A 21,602-nucleotide genomic window follows, 5' to 3' on the forward strand; every position below is an offset into this window, starting at 1 on the left:
GTATCCTCGGTTGGTCTGTCAAGGGTCATTGGCCAGACCAACAAGAAACAAAACCAGATTCAGACATTAAGTACTCTTCCCCCCCCCCACAGAAGCTAATGTAACTGTCAGTCAAGTCTATGATAAACATTTGACACACCTCTGTGATGTATATGGCAAAGCTCAGCCGTTCTTTCTACATTTGGGGTCAGGAAAGTCAAGGAAAGCTGGGTTAAGCTAGGTTGACTCAGAGAGTCAAGGCTGACTAAGAGAGTCCCAGGGAGCTAGGTTCAGATACTCTATCCATTTAGAATCTGATAATGTATAAACATTCCAAAAGGCAAGTCATGTAAGGCAAAAGTCATGTACGGGGTTATCCGTGCCCGAAGGTCACAGCACTTAGCAGAGTCCTGAAGCCTCCTGGGAAACAGAACCACAGATTCAACTAGAGAGGCTAATTGCTATACAAATTAAAAGTATCAGAGGTGTACCAGAGATTTAGCAGGGGACTGAGGCTCAATCCCGCCCTAAGTACAGAACAACCAGATATAGTACAAGTGTTTATTTATTAAAGAATGCCCCAATTTCAAAGGAACTTAGCAGTGAGAAAGAAAACAGAGAAGCTATCAGTTAAGGTTCTCGCTACACAAATCCTAAGGCATACTTACCAGGTTATGCTTCTTGAGTGAACCCAGGCAATCCTTTCAAGTCTTCTTTCTAAGCCAGCCGTAGCTTAACCTGTTGTAGGATTAACCCATGCCTCCCGAGAGCTGAAGCGGCTTGGTCCAACTAACCCAAAAGAACAGAAAAGCGAACTCTTTAAAGTCTAAGATCTGGACAGGCTGGGGGCCCTTCTAGCCAATCCAAAATAAGATCTTTGAAGTTTCTTAACATGCCACCGTGACACCAGATGGTTTTAGCACGGAAGCGGTGTCTAATAGGGTGCTTCTCTCTGTAGTGTAAATCCGTAACAGGAATAAGCAGAAGTGAAGTGTGTTTTTGGCAACACTCTTCCTGGCAACCAAACGGCATGGCTCCTTGTCACTGGCCTTCAAAGCACAAAGGACGCGTTAACTTTCACACCCCAACAGCCCGATAGCTCCCTTTTGATCTCTTCAACCCATTTGCAGGCCTAGATCTTTAATATGAAGCCTTAACCAAAGTTTAATTATACCTTCTACGGCTAATGAAAGGAGAAGAAATTGACTGGCGGTCCAATTTCTTCACACCTACCATCTTGCAGGGTCACCAGACTTCAAGTAGGGCTTGGAGTAGGGCTGCCAAGCCGCGGCGGGGGATCCGTGCGTCTTCACAGGATCCCTGCCGTGGGGGGACAGCGATACGCGTTGCACCGGCGTCGCCAGGATGTGACGCTACGCGTCGCTCTGGCAACGGGGCTGTTTGGCTGCAACCCCAGCCCCCACTGGTGGCCAAGAGGGACCTGGTTATTCTACTACCTTCATATGAACTCTCTTGCCTCTAGAAGACATTCTGAAGTTTGTCATGGACAGAAACAGAAATCAAGGGGCACCTCTACAATCAACCACATTTATTCCACACACACTTTTGTGAATTGGACCTCAGTTCTTCAGATGCATATGAAATGGAAGTTTCACATGCACTTTTATAACCAGAAACCACAGGGGAAGGGAGGAAGGGATGTGGCAGAAAGAGAGACCTGTAAATACTCCTGTAAATCATTCAGGTGTGGAAGGAGGAGGAGGAGGAGGAGGAGGAAAATGGATTTATACCCCGCCCTTCACTCGGAGTCTCAGAGCGGCTTACAAACTCCTTTCCCTCCCCCTCCCCACAACAGACACCCTGTGAGGTAGGTGGGGCTGAGAGAGCTCTGGCAGAAACTGCTCTTTCAGGAACAGCTGTGCCAGAGCTTGTGACTGACCCAAGGTCACATCACCAGATGCAAGTGGAGGATTGGGGAATCAAACCTGGTTCTCCCAGATTAGAGTCCGCGCACTCAACCACTACACTAAAGAAGAAGAAGAAGAGGAGGAGGAGGAGGAGGAGGAGGAGACTGGATTTATACCCAACCCTTCACTCGGAGTCTCAGAGAGGCTTACAAACTCCTTTCCCTTCCCCTCCCTACAACAGACACCCTTGTGAGGTAGGTGGGGCGGAGAGAGCTCTTTCGAGGACTGTCCTTGAGATAACAGCTCTGAGAGAACTTATGACTGACCCAAGGTCACACCAGCAGCTGCATGTGGAGGAGTGGGGAAATCAAACCCGGTTCTCTCAGATTAGAGTTCACGCACTTAACCACTACACCAAACTGGCGTATGTAAGAGACTTGAATGGATGCAGTATTAAAGGTGAAAGTGTGTGTACTCGGATCCTCAGCATAAGAAAGGGGTCACCCAAAGGAAGTCCAAGTGCAAGGAAGAGGAGGGGCAATTTCAAAAAATACACTGGAAAAGAGAAGTTAGAGAGAATAAAACCTATATTGTGGTAGAAGCTCACGTTATATGTGATTGATATGTGTGATATTACAGTCTATCAACAGATGGATAGTGTTTAAGACACGGGTTCCCCGTGTGGCGTCTGTGGGTGGCCATGGTGGCTGCTGACACCATTTCTGGTATCCGCCTAATGATTTTAGGAATTAGGTGGGGCCAGACAGGGCTTTTTGGTGTAGTGGTTAAGTGTGTGGACTCTAATCTGGGAGAACCGGGTTTGATTTTCCCACTCTTCCACTTGCACCTGCTGGATGACCTTTGGCAAGCCATAGTTCTTTCAGAGCTGACATTGAAAGAGCAGAGCTCTCAGAGCTCTCTCAGCCCCACCTACCTCACAGGGTGTCTGTTGTGGGGAGGGGAAGGGAAAGGAGTTTGTAAGCCGCTCTGAGACTCCAAGTGAAGGGCGGGTATAAATACAATCTCTTCTTCTTCTTTTATCCAGCAAGGGTTTTGATTGGCTGTGCAGATTTTTTGAAAATGTTGCTTTTGGCGGCAGCTACCACCACAGCACAAGGATCGACACTGTGTTACTGAGGATAAGCTGTGGCAATCGTTATGTGCTTGGATCCACCTCCTGCGGCAGCCATTTTGTGGCATCCATTTTATTGCTGTGTCCGCTATGTCGTATCAGAATTCCAAATGTACCTGCAGGCTAAAAAAGGCTAGGGAATCCTGGTCTGGACATGAGATGTGATTGTACCCAGGGGTCATTTTGTAGAAAAAGAGGTGCAGGAGCTCATTAGCATAACTCATTAGCATAACATTTGCATATGCCACACCCTCTGACATCACTGAAGGTGTGTTAGAAGGCAACACCAAACACTCAGGCACCACTGGACTGTTTTGGATTGCTAGGTATTGGGGGGGGGGGAGAACGTGCAGATCTGTCCTCTCAGAGGAGGGTGAGCTTGTACCTGAATAAAACCTGGTCTTAAAGGTGCCACTGGACAGTTTTGGATTGCTTTACCTGGCTGCTTCTTGCTCCTCCAACTGAGGGCTGCTGGGTGGGGCTTGTTGCATGTGCCCACCCCCTGAGCTCCTTACTGCTGGAGCTCCGCTCCTGTGCGCTCCCGCAGGAAATGACCCCTAATTGTACCACTGTACACTGTACTGGTCAGACCCTATTTGGAGAACTGTGTTCAGTTCTGCAGGCCTTTTTATAGGAAGCACCAAAATAAAGGAATTGCTGCAGTTAGTTCACAAATTTACAGAAAAATGACAGAAATTTTCATGATGTTTAAATCCCAAAATTCTTCTTTTAATTAACAGGTCAGAAGATGATGACGAACATCTCGAGTTTCCAGAGTTTGTTTCGAGGTCTTTATCAAAATTCTGTTTTGCTGTGTTTTTCAAACAATCTCTCCTTATATATAATTGAGTAAGAACATTCTATATGAACATTCTAAAATGCCCGCCTTTAGTGTTAGGCCGGAAGAACTGCCACTCAGAAGACGCTGGCTGGGTTGACTGGCTGCTTTGTGCAGTCCCGCCCAGCGTTTCAAGGTCTTTTGCATATGGAAGCTGATTGGACCTCCCTCCATTCCACACCTCAAACTCCCCCCCCCCCAAGACAGTTGGAATATGGGACCTGGTGGATTCTGAGGAGGATGTCAGCTGCTTTGGTTCCCACTGCAGGGAAAAACTGCCCTTTCCCTTGGCAGAGGCTGTGGGGGGGGATAGGGTTGCCAACTCCAGGTTGGAAACTTCCAGGATAGTTTAGGAATGAAGCCTGCTGAGGGTGGGGTCTGAGGAGGAGGAGGAGGAAGAGAAAGAGGAGGACCTCAGACAGATACAATGCCATACTCCCCACCCTCCAAACAAGCTGTTGCCAGTCTCCAGGTGACAGCTGGAGAGCTCTTAAAGCTCTGGTGCTAATTCAAAGTGCTGCAATTTGTCGACAGAGTAGTGTTTTGGCAAATCTTTAGGAATTGTTTGGTGCATTTACGATGAGGCACCCACCCAGAGCCTCTGGCATTTTCTCACTCTGCTGGCATCAAAACCAATTTAAGGCAAAATAAGAGGCTACTGAGAGGGGAGGAGATAAAGTTGCCAGCTTTAGGTATGGAAAATCCTGGAGATTTGAGGAGTGGAGGCCGGAGAGGGGGACCTCAGACAGGTTACAGTGCCATAGACTCCACCCTCCAACCCAGCTATTTGCTCCTGGGGAACTATTGTTGCCAATCTTGGCCCAGCACCCATCAAACCATTCTCTTCAACCCCCTGCTGTGCAGCTGACTTTCCCCTAGGGTTGCCAATCTCCAGGTGGGACCTGGAGATCTCCCACTGCTACAATTGATCTCCAGATGACAGAGATCAGTTTCCCCTGGAGAAAATGGCTGCTTTGGAGGGTAGACCCTATGACATTATACCTGCTGAGTCCTTCCGCCCCCGCCCCCCCCATGCTGCCCTCTACAGAATCCACCCCCCAAAACTCCAGGTATTTCCCTCCTTATAGCTGGCAACCCTACTTTCCCCTCAGTGCCTGTTGGTAGGCAACTAAGTTTGGTCCAGTCACCTACTTTGCCCTTTGGGAGAAAACATATTGGGGCCAATCCTGATAGGGTTGCCAACTCCCGATGGGAAATTCCTGGAGATTTGAGGGATGGAGCCTGAAGAGGGTGAGGTTTGAGGAGGGGTGGGACCTCAGACAGGTACAATGCCATAGACTCCACCCTCCAAACCACTCAGTCCCTCATGGGGAACCATTGTTGCCAATCTCCAGGTGAGGGCTGGAGACCACTCAAAATTACAATTGCTCTGCAGAAGGGAGGGCGGAAGTCAGCTGAAGTCAAAGGGGCAGATAATGGTAGGTTGATGGTTAGCTGCGAAGGAGATGGGGTTGCCAACTCCAGGCTGGCAAATTCCTGGGGATTTGAGGGGTGGAGCCTGGAGAGGGTGGGGTTTGCGGAGGGGTGGGACATCAGACAGGTAGAATGCCATAGACTCCACCCTCCAAACCAGCCATTTCGTCCTGGGTAACAATTGTTGCCAATTTCCAGGTGAGGGCTACAGATCACTCAAAATCACAACTGCTCTTCAGGGAGCAGAGATCAGTTCCTCTGGAGAAAACAGTGGACTCTGCCATTATACCCTGCTGAGGTCACCACAGCAAAATGACACTGTTTGCCCAAAGCCAGAGCACTCCCCCAGAGCCTCTTTCTAGATCTCGTTGTATTTATTTCCACAACGGGCTTTACTGCTAGTCCAATATAAGGAATCTCAAATTCAGAATGGCTACAAATAGCTCTCGTGTTACCCACTAGCTGTCCGTGGAAAAGGAACTAGTGGTTAACACGAGAGCTATTTGTAGCCATTCTGAATTTGAGATTCCTTATATTGGATTGTTTGAAAAACACAGCAAAACAGAATTTTGATAAAGACCTCAAAACAAACTCTGGAAACTCGAGATGTTCGTCATCATCTTCTGACCTGTTGATTAAAAGAAGAATTTTGGGATTTAAACATCATGAAAATTTCTGTCATTTTTCTGTAAATTTGTGAACTAACTGCAGCAATTCCTTTATTTTGGTGCTTTCTGATTGCTGTGCCCTTGGTTGCATTGACTTTTTATAGGAAGGACATATTTAATTTATTTATTTATTGTCAGATTTATACCCCGCCCTCCCTGCAAAGCAGGCCCATAGAAACTTTAGAGTGGGTGCAGAGGAGAGAGATGAGGATTGCAGAATCATAGAATCATGAAATCATAGAGTTGGAAGGGACCTCCAGGGTCATCTAGTCCACCCCCGCCCAATGCAGGACATTCACAAATACCCCTCCCACACACACACACTCGCAGTGATGCTTGTTCCAGTTTGGTGTAGTGCAGTTTAGGAGTGCAGACTCTAATCTGGGAGAACTGGGTCTGATTCCCCACTCATCCACATGCAGCTGCTGGAGTGACCTTGGGTCAGTCATAAGTTCTTTCAGAGCTGTTCTCTCATGAGCAGTTCTCGAAAGAGCTCCCTCAGCCCCACCTCCCTCACAGGGTGTCTGTTGTGGGGAGGGGAAAGGAAAGGGATTGTAAGCCGCTCTGAGACTCCTTCGGGAAGTGAAGGGCGGGGTATACATCCAATCTCTTCTCTTCTCTCTCTTCTTCCATGCCCAGAAGATGACATAAGAACAAAGGCCCATCCCGTCCAACACTCTGTGTCACACAGTGGCCAGAAATACCAGGTGCCATCAGGAGGTCCACCAGTGGGGCCAGGACATTAGAAGCCCTCCCACTGTTGACCCCCCCAAGCACCAAGAAGACAGAGCATCACTTGCCCCAGAGCCCCTATCTATACCTTGTGGCTAATAGCCACTGATGGACCTCTGCTCCATATGCTTATCTAATTCCCTTTTGAAGCCGTCCATGCTTGTAGCACCCACCACTTCCTGTGGCAGTGAATTCCAAGTGTTAATCACTCTTTGGGTGAAGAATCCCAACCTGCTCTATCCCATGCATAATCTTATAAACCTCGATCATGTCACCCCTCAGTTGTCATTTCTCCAAGCTAAAGAGCCCTAAGCGCTTTAACCTTAACTCATAGGTAAAGTGTCCCAACCCTTTTATCATTCGAGTTGCCCTTTTCTGCACTTTTTCCAAAGCTATAATATCCTTTTTAAGCTGTGGTGACCAGAACTGCACACAGTATTCCAGATGAGGTCGCACCATTGATTTATATAGGGGCATTATGATATTGGCTGATCTGTTTTCAATACCCTTCCTAATACTCCCCAGCATAGCATTGGCCTTCTTTATTGCAGTCACACACTGTCTCGACATTTTCAGTGAGTTATCTACTACAACTCCAAGATTCTCTCTTGGCCAGTCTCTGACAAAAAACCTCCAGGATGCCCAGCCAAACTGGCCTGGAGAAAAATTGCTTCCTGACCCCAAAGTGGTGATCAGCACTTCCCTGGGCATCTAAGAAAGGGCCACAATAACCAATGCAACCCTTCCTGCCCTCCCTCTCATGATCTGCCTAAGTTCACAGAATCTGCATTGCTGACAGATGGCCATCTAGACTCTGTTTGAAAACCTCCAAAGGAGGAGAGGCCACCACCTCCTGAGGAAGCCTGTTCCACTGAGGAACTGCTCTGTCAGGCTTCCTAACTTCCTAATGTTTAGCCGAAAACTCTTTTAATTTCAGCCTGTTGGTTCTGGTCCAACCTTCTGGGGCAACAGAAAACAACTCCGCACCGTCCTCTATATGACAGCCCTTCAAGTACTAGAAGATGATTAGGGGTCTAGAGACTTAAGTCTTACGAAGAAAGGCTTCAGGAACTGAAAATCTTCAGCCTGGAGAAGAAGGGGGATATGATTACTCTTTTCAAGTATTTGAATGACTGTCATTTAGAGGAGCGTAGGGCACTATTTCAGCTGGTAGTGGACAATAGGACTCATCATAGTGAGTTCAAATAACAGGTGGAGAGATACCAACGGGATATTAGGAAACCCTTTTTAACAATAAGGGCAGTTCAGTGGCCAAAACAGTTGCCCCAGGGAAGCACTGGGTTTTGCCTCCTTGGTGGTATTTAAGAGGAGGCTAAACGATTATCTCTCAGGTATGCTTTAGGTCAGGGGTGTTGAACTCATTTGTTATGAGGGCTGGATCTGACATAAATGAGACCATGGGTGTCATAAAATGTAATGCCAGGTAGCAGAGATATAAACTTTATAAAGGACACAAACACAAAGGCTTTTTTAAACTTAAAATAAAAAAGATGCTTAAAACATTAGCACTCTTCCAATATTTTGTTTATTGAATAGTGTCTGATAACTGACACCTCTTGCTCTGAATTATTGCATCAAAATGTCTCTGCTGTTGCAATCTTGAGTATGCTGTTCAGGTGTGTATCTGTAAGCTGCAAACCGACAATGACGCAGCAGCAGAACTGGAAGAGGAAGCAGAAGACAGCCAGTTTTACTGCGGGCCTGATAGAAGCCCTCCGGGGGCCTGATCTGGCCCCCGGGCTGCATGTTTGACACCCCTGCTTTAGGTCATTCTGTGTGGTGCAGGAGGCTGGACTGGATGGTCTTTAGGCTCTTACCAACTTTTCTTTCTATGATTCTATGAACCTGGACTGTCTGCATGCAAAGCAGACACTCTGCTACTGAGTCACAGACATTCTACCACATCGCTTGAAGTTTGCCCTGGGAATGGAAAGTCCTTCAAAGGCTGCGGTCACACGGAGCAGTAGCCACGCTACAAAGACGGAAGGTAGGTGGATTTTCCGGGCGCGATCACAGTGCCACATCTGGGAAGTGTAGACCTCCCGTGGCGAACCCGAGGCTTCCCGCCGAAGATGCGGGGTAAAAAACTAGTACCTCCGAGGTACTAGTTTCTGGAAACCACGGGGCAAGGGCGGGCACCTGATCGCGTTTCCGGTGGTAGGTCGTGGCATCCGGCGCCCGCCCATGTCCCGTTGCTAAAAGTTTTTCCCCCCCCAAGTCTCCACGGGATGCGCACGAGCACCCAACGGCGCATGCGCACACTTCGTTTAAAAAACAACAACACAGCCCCCTCCTCTTTTCCGTACCCCCCCCACTCCTGGCTCGGCCTGCTCGAGAGAAACTCTCTGCACCGGGCGGCAGAGGGGGAGGTGCAGGGGGGGGCGTGGCGGCAGGGCGGCCCGGCTGAAGCTCCTCCTGGAGGGGACCGGACGGAGGACACGTTGCATTCCTCTGCAGCCCTGGAAGGGGTTAAACCCGGAGCCTTTTGCTAGGGAGGCCGCTTCTTTGCCACGCCGCAGTATTGTCCTGTGATCGGCACCTCCCCCCAACCATGAAACCTCGATAAGACATCTGATCACACAGCTGCGCGTTATTTTGCTCCGGGGCAAACAGCCATGCTTCCTCCCCCGCATTTTCCTCCCTGTGTGACCGGGGCCAAAATCCTTTTTCTCAGTACAAGGGAATATGAACTCATAGTCAAGTGTTTCTGCTCACTAAGAAATGTGGGGCTGAGATAAACCAGAGGGATCACTGGAGCTGTTAAACCATGATAAACATGAGAAGAAAAGCAAGGATTCCTAAACATCTCGTCAGACAAACTGAGCTCCGACACCACAAAAACTTAGGCTGCAATCAGCCTGTTACTGCTTCTGCAACTGAACCGCGATGGAGAGGTCATGTATGAATGCTACACAGGTCAAGTATGCTAGGGAGATGCTACCTCAGGAATAGAATAAGCTGAAGAAATGGGGAGAGAATGTGGCTCTGTGGGAACACATCCAATTGGCATGCAGAATTCTGGTCCCAGGTTCAAACCCTGGCATCTCCAGTAAAGATCTGGTCGTACATGTCAAAGACCTCCACCTGAGATGCTGGAGAGGCACTGCCAGTCTGAACAGCCATGACTGACGTGGATAGAGCAAGAGTCTTACTTGGTATAAGGCGGTTTCAACTGTTCATTAGTTAAGAGTTGGGGCTGTGGCTCATTAGTAAAGATCTGGTCACAGGTGGTGTGAAAGCCCTCCATCTGAGACTCTGGAGAGCCACTGCGGGTCTGTGTAGTCATGCCTGATCTGGACAGAGCAAGAGTCTTACCCGTATAAGGCAGTTCCATCTGTTCATTAGTTAGGAGCTGAGGCTATGGCTCAGTGGTAGAGCATCTGCTTGGCATGCCGAATTCTGGTCCTAGGTTCAATCCCTGGCATCTCCAGTAAAGACCTGGTCATAGATTATGTGGAAGACCTCCACCTGAGACCCTGGAAAGAGACCCAGCAGTGGCTATTTGCCAGAAGGTATAGATGGAACACTCTGTCTGGGGCAGTGATGTTCTGCATTCTTGGTGCTTGGAGGGCAACAGTGGGAGGGCTTCTGGAGTTCTGGCCCCACTGGTGGACCTCTTGATGGCACCTGGGTTTTGGCCACTGTGTGACCCAGAGTGTTGGACTGCATGAGCCATTGGCCTGATCCATCATGGCTTCTCTTATGTTCTCTTATTACACTTAAGGGTTTACAAAATTATGCATGGGATAGAGAAGGTAGGGAAGTACTTTTCTCCCTTTCTCACAGTACAAGACCTCATGGGCACTCAATGAAATTAACGACCAGTAGGCTTAGAACAGATAAAAGGAAGTCCTTCTTCACCCAAATAGTAATTAACACATGGAATTCACTGCCACAGGATGTGGTGTCGGCCACAAGCATAGACAGCTTCAAGAGGGGACTGAATAAACATATGGAGCAGAGGTCACAGAATCATAGAATGTTAGAGTTGGAAGGGATCTTGCAGGTCATCTAGTCCAACCCCCTGCACTCTGCAGGAGCATAGCCGAAAGATAGCCCTACATACCTACAACATACCCGAAATATGGTCTTCCAGCCTCCGCTTGAAAATGACCAGCGAAGGAGCATCCACCACCTCCCGAGGCAGACTGTTCCACTGCTCAACCACTCTTACAGTTAGTGTTGAACTGGATGGACCATTGGCCTGATCCAACATGGCTTCACTTATGTTCTTATGAAAGCCATTGCCAGTCTGAGTAGACTCTACTGACTTGATGGACTGAGGGTATGATTCAATATAAGGCAGGTTCATGTGTTTGCAACAGCAAGTCCCGAACAACTACCGTATTCAGAACAGGTATGACGATAACATTTGCATATATTTGATGTTCAGCTTTCCTGTTTTGGAAAAAAAAATCCATCACATTGAGTCAGAAAAAAAAAGAAAACTATTTCCATACTCAATCGGCAGGAAGCGCGACTAGCGTTATCAGGCTCAAAAACAAGCCAAGCCTTAAATTGCAGTAGGTGTGCGTGACAGTGATATATTAGAATTTTTCTTTTAAATTACGCCTGTCACGGACAGTGGAAGTGCAGAGTCAATTGGAAAATAATTTACTTGAAAATTTGTAAGCGGTGCATGGCAAATTAGTTTCCCCATCTCTCCCACCGCCCCCCACCCCCAGATATTAACACGAGCAATTGCTTAATTGATTCAGAAAGGTTTCCCTGCTAATAGCGTGAGTCCCACTACCGTTTACGATACTGTTCCAAATAGAGTTTTAATGGCAACTGAGCTGTAGATAGAGCTGCTGAAGTTTTTTTTAGCTTTTTAAAGAGAAAACACATCTCACAGCTGCTCCTGCTTTTCTGATTACGGCAAAGAGTAATCTCCGCAAACGAACAATGAAGTTAATTGGGGACCACAACACAAATTCATTAGTCCTGCTTTTCTCTGTGGTGTGCACAGTGAATGACCCCCCCCCCCATCTAGCTCCCATTACTGGATGAGCTAGTTTGCTTACTTGCAAGAATTCGCTTAAGTTTGTCCGCACTCACGTGGGCTACTTGGCATCATAATGGCAAGAAATACAAGTGACCCAATTGGAAAAAGACGTTTGCCGCTTTGGTCTTTAGATCAATGTGTCACAAAATCATTCTGGACACCACCATCCCCCGATGGTATATTCCTCTTGGGTTTCCAGATGAGCAAACTGGAGGAACAGGAGGAGGAGACTGGATTTATACCCCGCCCTTCACTCAGAGTCTCAGAGCGGCTTACAAACTCCTTTCCCTCCCCCTCCCCACAATAGACACCCTGTGAGGTAGGTGGGGCTGAGGGAGCTCTTGACAGAAACTGCTCTTTTTTCAAGAACAGCTCTTATCAGAACTTTGGCTTGCCCAAGGTCATCCAGCAGCTGCGAGTGGAGGAGTGGGGAATCAAACCCGGTTCTCCCAGATTAGAAGAAGAGGAGGAGATTGGATTTATATCCCGCCCTTCACTACCCAAAGGTGTCTCAGAGCGGCTTACAAACTCCTCTCCCTTCCCCTCCCCACAACAGACCCCCTGTGAGGTGGGTGGGGCTGAGAGAACTCTGACAGAAACTTCTCGTTTTCAAGAAGAAGAAGAGATTGGATTTATACCCCGCCCTTCACTCGGAGTCTCAGAGCGGCTTACAAACTCCTTTCCCTTCCCCCTCCCCACAACAGACACCCTGTGAGGTAGGTGGGGCTGAGAGAGCTCTTTCGAGAACCGCCCTCTCAAGGACAGCTCTTGTCAGAACTATGGCTTGCCCAAGGTCATCCAGCAGCTGCGAGTGGAGGAGTGGGGAATCAAACCCGGTTCACTTAACCACTACACCATACTGTGAGTGGATTGGGAAAGTGAAGGAATAAGGTAATGGACAAAACACAGTTGAACACGGGTTGCTGGTAGGAGGTCTACTTCCAGAGTGGTTGCTGGTAGGAGCTGGTTGCTGGTAGGAGGACTGGTTGCTGGTAGGCAATCAGCTGGTTGCTGGTAGGAGGACTACTTCCAGAGTGGTGCTGATGGTGTTGGAAAGTGCTGTGAAGTCACAACTGATTTATGGAGACCCCATTGGGTTTTCAAGGGAAGGAATGTTGAGAGGTGGTTGGCCATTGCCTGCCTTGATCCTGGTATTCCTTGGAGGTCCCCTACCCAAATACGAGCAAGGGCCGACCCTACTTAGTTTCTGAGATCTGAGGAGATTGGGCTAGCCTGGGCTATCCAGGTCAGGCACAGAGTGGTGCTACCAGTTCATAAGAATGGGTGATCCTTGTGTAGCTGCTTCACGGGTAATCCCACAGAAAACCTGCTTAGGTACAGTGCAGCAACTAGGGCTCTCAACCGCCAGGTGGTACCTGGAAGTCTCCTAGTATTACAACTGATTCCCAGGCGACAGAGTTCATATCACCTGGAGAAAATGGCTGCTCTGGAAGGAGGACTCTATGGCAATAGACCCCCTCTGATGCCCCTCCTCTTCCCAGACCCCGCCCTCCTCAGGCTCCACCCCGAAATCTCCTGGTATTTCCCAACCTGGAGCTCATGGTAGCCCTAGCAGCAAGCCCCTCCCAAGATTGTCTTTCAGATTTTCTAGGAGTGTGGACAGGTTGAATAATTGCTCCATTATTGCTCCCCTTCTCTAGAAGACTAGAAGAAGAGATTGGATTTATACCCCACCCTTCACTCGGAGTCTCAGAGCGGCTTACAAACTCCTTTCCCTTCCCCTCCCCACAACAGACACCCTGTGAGGTAGGCGGGGCTGAGAGAGCTCTGAGAGACCTGTCATTGAGAGAACAGCTCTGACGGAACTATGACTTGCCTGAGGTCATCCAGCAGCTGCAGGTGGAGGAGTGGGGAATCAAACCTGGTTCTCTGTTCCTCCTGTGTGTCCATTCAGACAGGTTTGAAACGTTTGCCTCCTTCTCTCCAGGTTTTGTTAAACTGAGGTGTACTCTGCAGATGCTTAATGCTAAGGATGGACTTTCGTCCGGTGCAAAAAAACCCCAACAACAACAAAAAACACGGCATGCCAGAAGAAAGTGAAACCCTAAGCAGGATCTTACCCAATTTTACCTGCAGGGATCTGAGTGCATTCACATTTTATTTTGATTTATATTCAACGAGTTTATGGAAATCGAAAGCCCAGTGATAAGCTGTAACAGAAAGAAGCTTCTTCCCTCCACAACTATGGTGGCGGTGGAACATGCTGTCATGTTGCATCTGACTTATGGAAACTCCGTGGGGTTTTCAAGGCAAGAGATATTTGGAGGTTTGTTTGCCATTGCCTGCCTCTGCGTAGAGAGCCTGGTATGCTTTGGCGGTCTCCCATCCAGATACTAATCAGGGCCGACCCTGCTTAGCTTCTGAGTTCTGATGAGATCAAGCTATGATTCTTAAGGTGCCTCCTTTAGTTACATAAATATTTAGTCCCTGCATATTAAAGGGAACATGTGTGAATGCAAGAGACTTCCTCTTCCGTACACTTGCCGGGCTGTCACCACTTGGTAATTTGCGGGTTCATCCTCCATCTCCTCGGCTCAATTACCTCACCGCACCTGGTTTCCAAATCCACAACATACTACCGCTGTCTTGACTTTCTTCTCTCTAGTTCCTCTCTTCAAACCCTACAATGTGGGTTCTGCCCAGGGCTATTTTTGGGCAGGAACGCACAGGAACGGAGTTCTGGCTGGCTTCAAAGTTGGCCACACCCACTACAGCCAAAACCTCTGCATGCGTGGCTAAAGAGGGAAGGCTTGGAAAGTGACCCCCTGATGACTCCAAGACGGTCAGAACAGGGGGGCCCCTGGAAGGATCGGGGAGAAGGGCAAGCCAAGGGAAGGCAGTTTAAACTACCTTCCCTTCAAGGGGGGGCTTGCCCAGGTTCCCCGCAGCCACGGGGCGCCCAGGAAAGCCAAGGGAAGGCAGTTTAAACTGCCTCCCCTCCCCTCCAAGGGCTGGCTTGCCTGGGCTCCCTGCAGCCGCAGGACGCCTGGGCAAGCCAAGGGAAGGCATGGAGGTGTGGCCTAATATGATAATGAGCTGCCCAGTCAGGGTGTGGCCTAATATGCTAATGAGTTCCTGCTGTTGTGTGTGACCTATTATGCTGATGAGTTCCTGCTGGGCTTTTTCTACAAAAAAAAAAGCCCTGGTTCTGCCCTCAGCTTTCCACTACAGTTTCCACCAAAATCATGGATGATCACCTCACGGTCAGATCCCAAACTCTCCTCTTTGCCTTCATTCTCCTTGACTTCCTCCGACACTCTTTTTTTTTTGTCTTTGGATCACTTTGCAGCCTGGGCATCACTGTGTCCTCAGCTGGTTTCCGTCCTCCCTTTCCGGTCATTCATTCGGTGCTCCCAAAAGCTTTTCCTCTGCTCTCCTTCTCTTTCCATCGTGGTCCCACAAGGATGTCCCTTTCCCCCTCTCTGCGCACCATCCCGGAGAGCTGTTATGAGACCTCATGGTTCTCAGTCCCACTAGGGCTGCCAAGTGGGGGCAGGTAAACCCCCGCTTTGAAGGCTCAATTTCCGCCACCGCGGAATCTGGCCCCGGGGGGGACTCCGCCCCCCGAAGCGCAGCGTGGCTGTATCACCAGAGGTGACGCAACCACGACAATCATGTTGGGGGCGTGGCCCCAATCATCGGAGGGAAAACTCTATGGTTTTCCCTCCGACGATCGGGGCTATGCCTTCAATGTGATCGACGTCGCACGTCGAAGAACGGCTCCCGGAGCCCGGCGAGGCTCCCCCGCCGGTAGGAAAATTGGACTTGGCAACCCTAAGTCCCACCCATCAGCTCATGACGCTTAGCTCATTTCTCCTCCACATAATCCACATTTGTACTTCCTTGTCTGAGAATCCCATGATCGTGAGAGTCTCATGACCCCCCCTCAAACTATCCAAGCCCAAACTTTGCCATATTAATTGACAACATAACTGTCTCCCTTCCCTAACCAAAGTAAGCCCGAGTACCTGGAATGGAAACAAATGCAGACTCTTTTAATTCCATCTCTATCTCCTTGCCCTCTCCTTTTCTGTCTCCAGTGTCCCCTCTGTGGTGAGTTAGTGTGAGCTAGCTCACCGTTTTTTAGCCTCCAGCTCACACATTTTTGTCTTAGCTCAGGAAGGGATGGCTCAATAGCAAACTGATTTTTGCAGTAGCCAAATCCCTCACTCACAACTTTAATGCCGGTAGCTTCTAGGGCTGCCAGCCTCCAGGTGGGGCCTGGGGATCTCCCGCTTTTACAACTGATCCCCAGCTGAAAGAGATCAGCTCCCCTGGAGAAAATGGCTGCTTTGAAAGGTGGACTCTATGGCATTGTACTATGCTGAGGCCCCTCCCCTCCCCAAACCACGCCCACTCCTGGCTCCATCCCCAAAGTCTCCAGGTATTTTCCAACCCAGACTTGGCAACGCTAGTAGCTTCCAAAGTGGAATTTTTGATCACAAGACTCCACAGCTTAGAGGGAGCATTGCCTGTCTCCCTTGTTTTAAGATTTTAAGCTGTAAACCCCATGGGCATATCCCTGTTTCAAAACATCAGAAGAGCCCTGCCGGATTAGACCAGTGAGGGTCCATCTAGTCCAGCATCCTGTCTCACACCCTGGCCAACCAGTTTCTCTGGAGCGCCTACAACAGGGCATGGAGGCCAGGGCCTTCCCTTGATGTTGCCTCCTGGCACTGGGGTTCAGAGGTTGACTGCGTCTGTACATGGAGGTTCCCTTTAGTCACCAAGGCTAGTAGCCACAGATAGACCTATCCTCCATGAATCTAATACCCTTTTAAAGCTATGTTTGTGGTCATCGCTACCTCCTCTGACAGTGAATTCCACATTTTAATAACTTGCTGTGTAAAGAAGTATTTCCTTTAGTCTGTCCTGAATCTACTGCCTATTGGCCTTCTTGTACTTTGAAAAACTTCATTGTAATTTCATGGCTTTATTTAAATAATTTTTTAAAAATAGAAATACCAGGCTTACCTTCTTTCTCTCTTGTCATTGGCCTCCTGTGCAATAGCATCACATTACATCCAGTGTTTGAAACTACTCTTTGCTTAAACAGCTACCCCCCGTATTGTACACACATGCCATGCTTTACATTATTTTTGTTTACTGAAAAACCTCTAAAACATCTGCAGTTCTTGTCAGCTTTGTGTCGTATATCAATGTAAGGTAAAGGTAAAGGTTCCCTTGCTCGAAAGCCAGTCGAATCCGACTCTAGGGTTGCGGTGCTCATCTCCGTTTCAAAGCCGAAGAGCCAGCGCTGTCCGAAGACGTTTCCGTGGTCATGTGGCCGGCATGACTAAACACCAAGGTGCACAGAACGCTGTTACCTTCCCACCGAAGTGGTCCCTATTTATCTACTTGCAATTTCTTGCTTTCAAACTGCTAGGTTGGCAGGAGCTGGAACTAGAGACAGGAGCTCACCCTGTCTTGCGGCACCCGGGTCTTGAACCGCTGAACTACTGACCTTCCACAGCCTGCAGTTCAGCGTCTTAACCACTTGAGCCACCGCAGCTCCTCATATATCAATGTGGTAGGCGCCAAATTAGCTCTTTCACCTGATGTTGCTGATGAAGTTATAGAACAGTGGAAGTCAATAAGAAATGCCATCAGATATTGCCTTTCAATCTGACATATAAGAACACAAGAAGAGCCCTGTGGGATCAGACCAGTGGTCCATCTAGTCCAGCATCCTGTCTCACACAGTGGCCAACCAGCTCCTCTGCAGGGCCAACAACAGGCCATAGAGGCTGAGGCCTTCATTAGAACATAAGAAGAGCCCTGCTGGATCAGGCCAGTGGTCCATCTAGTCCAGTATTCTGTCTCACACAGTGGCCAACCAGTTCCCTCTGGACAGCAAATAACAAGGCATAGAGGCTGAGGCCTTCCCCTGATGTTGCCTCCTGGCTCTGGGATTCAGAGGTTTAGTACTTTTGAATGTGGAGGTTCCCAAAAGTCACCGTGGCTAGTATCCACTGATAGATCTATCCTCCATGAATCTATCTAATCCCCCTTTACAGATGTTTATTCCTGTGGCCATCATCTACCCTTTTAGTGCTAAATTTTACACGTGACTTTCATATCTTATCTAGAACCTTTTTTGGTGGCCAGCCCGTATTTCCAATGCCTGAAATTACTGCGCTCAAACAGGAAGTAATTGTATTAGGCACAAGAGCAGGGATATTTGTAGAGTACAGGTTTTCAAGATCAGGTCTGTATAATTGCAAGAAAAACAGCAGAAGACTTGAAAAAAGGATTTACTAATTTATTTTTAGGGGAAAAGGGGGGGGGACCCCGCTTGTTCAAATTATCTAATTTAAACTCACTGAACAGAATCAAACATGTTCACATTTTTAATAATGTTTACAGTTTGGATACAGAGAGAGGATTGCCCTCCCAGAAGCCAGTGGGATATTCATTACGATGTCAAAGCTACAAACTCCATTAGGCATTCCTAAGCCGAATGAAATCACACCTCTGCTGGATCGTGGCCATGGGGATTAACAGAGAGAAATCTGATTTCACGTTCTCTTATGTACAGCATAATTCAAAGCATTTGATCATCATATTTACAAACAAGGTTTAATTTTCATACATATTAACAAGAACGAGTAATTGGGGTTCACACTGCTGGTTTTGTGTCAACAGCATTTGATAGAATTATTAGAAGATCTATGAACATCATTCTACAGCTGTAATCAGAAGGTTTTTTTAAAAAAACCATGATTTATGAACACTGACTCTGTGAGAGATGTATCTGGGAATGGCAGTATCAGTTCATACCCACCACAGAATCAGCTCCCATTCACAGTCCATGTACAGCATCCACCTGATTCAAGTCAAGATACAGAGTTAACTTTGATCCTATGCATCCTTGGGGCCTAATTCAAGCATTACACTTTAAAATCTGCGGACAGTGTCCCAAGAGTGTAAGGCAAAACGGAGGTCCCAGTTTGATGAGCGGCGGAGACACACAGACGATTAAATGTTCAGCTCTACCTTGGATAAACATTGAATTAGGCTTCTCCATCCGTTCCCGGTTCTTCTTTTTTTAGATTTATTGCGGTTTTGGGAAAACCCAGCTGTTTATAACGTAGATGTGGTCAAGTATTCATATTGCCATTTAAATTTGGGATTCTTTGTGTGTCTATAAATTCAAACTTTAAAGTGTTATTTGACAAGTTTGTTACTGCAGGCTCATGGTGGGGAAACTATTTAAGTTCAGTAAACTCATTAGCTATGTACATACTCAGCATATTACTGAAAATCTGTAATGTCCCAACGTTCTTTTGTGTATGTTTATTCCATGCTACGTAGAAAAACTCTCTCTTTGCATTGGAACTTGGGGAGTTGTTCTGGTAGTAAAAGTATGCTCTTCCCATGAAGGGAGCCTTCCTCTGATGCAAGATAGGCTTGCCAAGTCCCCCCGGGGGGGGGCGGGGAAACCCCTGCCCCAGAAGCCCGTTCCCTACCGCCGGCGGATCGGGCCCCAGGGGGAGCCCCACCCTGACGTGCGGGTCACCCGGAAGTGACGCGACCACGCCAGGCACACTTGGGGTGGGGCCACGGTCATCCGAGGGAAGACTCTATGTTTTTCCCTCGGATGGCCATGGCCCCGCCCCCAGTGTGCCTGGTGTCGTCACGTCACTTCTGGGTGACGTGCGTGTGGCGCGCGCTATGCGCACGCTCCAGACACCAGATGGGAGTCCCCCGCTCGGGAGGAATTTACACTTGGCAACCCTAATACAAGATGAGCATCCCATGTTGAGGAAGGCTCCTCCCAGTCCCACTGAGCTCCTCCCACTGGGCCCTCTGCTAGAAAAATGGCTCTGTGGGATACGAACCTTTTCCTCTTCATTCTACAAAGCTCTTTTGCTGCCTTGATGGGCCCTGTGGATACCAGGCTTAGGGCCACCTTCTTGTCTCCTTCCGGAGTTACGTGCTGTGGCTCACGACCACGGTCACGTCGTTTATGCCACAGCTGGCTTTGTGTCATGCGAAAACACAGGAATGGGACCGTGCCCAGGAAATGGGTGTGAAATAACAGCAGAAACTGGACACGTGGCTTGCCAGTAGCTTCAAAAGAAACCCACGTGTACGCATAAGACACGGAAGTGGGCGTATGTAAACTCGATCCTCCGAAACAGTGGTGGGCGTTTTAAATCCCTTCTTGCTAGATGCCAAGCTAATTAAAGGAAGGCGGTTTATGGATCTGAGATTTCAAAAGAACTCTGTTCCCGGGGCTATTCAGCAAATCGGATGATAAAAGCTGCAAGTTCAGCCTCGTATTCACAAACATATGCATACACACAAATGTAAAGATGGCAATTCATACAATTCACTAGAAAGAAGAAACAGAAAATTGATTCAGGAGTCCTATTTCTTTCTGGGCTGCTGGCATTCTTACATTTCAACTGTTACGAATTTTTCAGACATAAACGGAAAGAGCCCCCTGGGTCCACGAATGCAACCGGGAAAGTGGCCCACGGAACCTATGGTCAGCCGGGGATTAACCTCAATTTTATGGAGCTGAGGTTGATTCTCGTGTCAATTGTTATCTACCAAAGTCGACAGAGTTTGCATTTTCCCAGTCATTTTGAGAAGATGGAGTTTCTTTTGCGTGCTCCAATACGTTGTCTGAATCACAATTTATCATATTTCTTTTTAAACCTTCAAAAAGCAGAATGTGTCACCTGGAAACATACCTAGTTGAGGAAATATTGCAGGGACGTACACACTGCAAAAATATGGTCTGGAACTCCTTTGCATATTAGGCCACACACCCCTAATGTAGCCAATCCTCCAAGAGCTTACAGAGCTCTTCTTACAGGGGCAACCGTAAGCTCTTGGAGGATTGGCTACATTAGGGGTGTGTCGCTTAATATGCAAATGAGTACCTGCTACAAAAAGAGCCCTCTGTTCTTCCTCCTCTGTTCTTCTTCCTCAAAGGCAGTGTTCTGAGATATCTGCAGGGGCTAGCCTCTACTGACTGTGAGATTCCTGCGTGTCTTCTTTTGGTGAACCTTCACTAGTGTGAGCAGATGCCCATCTCATTCTTTAAAGAGAGCTGGACAAAGTAAGGATTTCAGCAGAATGCCCAAGACAACAGTAATCACGGGTGCGAGTCCAAGATGGGTAGCAGCACTTCTAGTGGAGAAAAAGCTCGACATGTGGCCAGCCGGACAAACGGAGCCCACCAAATACCGCTTGATCTCTGTTGTTTCTGTAAGTTCTTTGCGTTCATATACGTTGCCTCAAAGGGGCAGCCATGGCACACCAAGAGACACATCATCCTGTAGCATGTGCGTGAATCTAGAACACTGTGCTCAAGCTAATTTTTTTTTAAATCATTTTTATATTTCTGAAATTACTGCCGTCGCTTGCGAAGAGGAAAAAAGGGAGACTGTAATACTTTACGCGTAGAATGGATTAAAAATGTCCTTTCCCTCCAATATACGTGTCTAAAATATGCCCTAACCATACAGCACCAGAATGCTATATTGGGAAGTGATGGCAGCTTTTGACTCGTGTTCCCTAATGAAAATCGGGAGTGCAGGGGAGGGCTGCCGCCAATTCAGGATGTGAAATCATGATGTCACAGAGTACACACAATCTAACTCCCGCCATCTTGTGTTTTTGACAGTAGTAACAAAGCAAACACAGTTCCTCATGGAAGGTTAGATGCTGAACACCAGAAAGAGGGGGAAAGTCAGGTAGAAAGGGGCACTGAAGAATGGATTCCCCTGGATGGGTGGAGGGCGGCTTTCTTTCGGAAGGACTGGGAGCTGATCAGCATGAAGCAGATCCCAAATGGAAGCTGTGAATACGTGTCTCCATCTGGGAGCCTTGCTAGCCGGTCATTACAATTGTCCTTCTAAGCCTATGGGAGAGGTAGGACAATGTAGGG

The sequence above is a fragment of the Gekko japonicus genome, unplaced genomic scaffold (genome assembly GCF_001447785.1).
Source record: "Gekko japonicus isolate JY-2015 unplaced genomic scaffold, Gekko_japonicus_V1.1 scaffold1294, whole genome shotgun sequence".
Classification (NCBI taxonomy): domain Eukaryota; kingdom Metazoa; phylum Chordata; class Lepidosauria; order Squamata; family Gekkonidae; genus Gekko; species Gekko japonicus.